The 1,015-nt window shown below is 34.0% G+C and overlaps 1 protein-coding gene across 1 annotated transcript in view; it reads left to right on the top strand.

The window, feature by feature from the left end:
- Positions 1–559: 559 nt before the first annotated feature.
- The window catches only part of LOC111482453 (kinesin-like protein KIN-14P), an 8,967-nt gene continuing 8,511 nt past the window's right edge, over positions 560–1,015 (top strand). The window contains exon 1 of the mRNA XM_023128237.1: positions 560–671. The gene's annotated coding sequence lies outside the window, so the exon portion shown is untranslated. The remainder of the gene's footprint in view (positions 672–1,015) is intronic.

The raw sequence follows: 1,015 nt of genomic DNA, 5'->3' as shown, positions 1-1,015 counted from the left end.
AATAAAATAAAAACAAAATGTATAGGAAGTTGAAGAGAAAATAAAGATCAAATGAGATAAATTAATTGTAAAGTTGCAAGAAAAACATGAACATTTGATAAATTAATATGATGGTGTTCTTATTGATTCAAAGCATATGAAATTCTCTCTCAACCAAACGGTGTACAGAGAAGAACAAGTCAGGCAGTTAAAAAACAGCAATATTGCAAGGTGTAGTCTACCCGCGCCAATGTACAATAATCCATTGATGAAAGAGAACAATGGAGCTTACTCTCCTACTTTCATGGAACATTCCCAATCCTCTTCGTCTTCCATGGACGATCAACTGCCAAAGAAAACATCCACCATTCAAATATCGAATTATTTCTTTAATCAACGCTCTCTCTTCTTCTCTTTCTCTCTCTCTCTCTCTCTCTCTTTTGATCTCATTTTTTCTTCACGAACACGATCTTGACCTCGTTAACGTTCGAAGAAAGTTCATGGCATCAATCTGACCTTTTCGCCTTTTTTTTTTTTTTCTTTCTTTATTCGATTGCCGTTTTCGTTCTCTTAGATAAGGCACATGGAAATCGTCTGTTGGCGTTGTCCTACATCCGTTTCGTTCTGTGAGGTTTCCAGAAGATTTCTCATGTTCTATTGTCGATTGCCCGCTTCATTGGCTCAGAAAACAGGTACCGTTTCGTAGTTTTGTTTTGGATTTTGTTTTCTTCTTGCTTGAGTTATGGTTTTGTGTTTGATAATTATGAAGTTTGAATGTCTCTGTAATCTCAACCAGATTGGAAAAGTGTTTGATATTATTGCTTAGAATCTCTCTTCGTATTTCTTTTCGTTTTATGGTGTTTGATAAAACTCAGAAACGATGCGCTGTCTTCAAATCCCTGACTTATATCTGTGATGTAATGTTTAAAAAATGGAGTGTATATTGAAGAATTTTGATGTGTTGCCTTAAAGAAATGATGCTGTGTTGCTGTATCGCCTTTTTTTTTTTTTTTTTTTTTTTTTTTTTTTTTTTTTT

This window comes from Cucurbita maxima, unplaced genomic scaffold (genome assembly GCF_002738345.1).
Source record: "Cucurbita maxima cultivar Rimu unplaced genomic scaffold, Cmax_1.0 Cma_Scf00007, whole genome shotgun sequence".
Classification (NCBI taxonomy): Eukaryota; Viridiplantae; Streptophyta; class Magnoliopsida; order Cucurbitales; family Cucurbitaceae; genus Cucurbita; species Cucurbita maxima.
The sequence above is the reverse complement of the archived record's forward strand: the minus strand, read 5'-3'. Positions and strand labels throughout refer to the sequence as shown.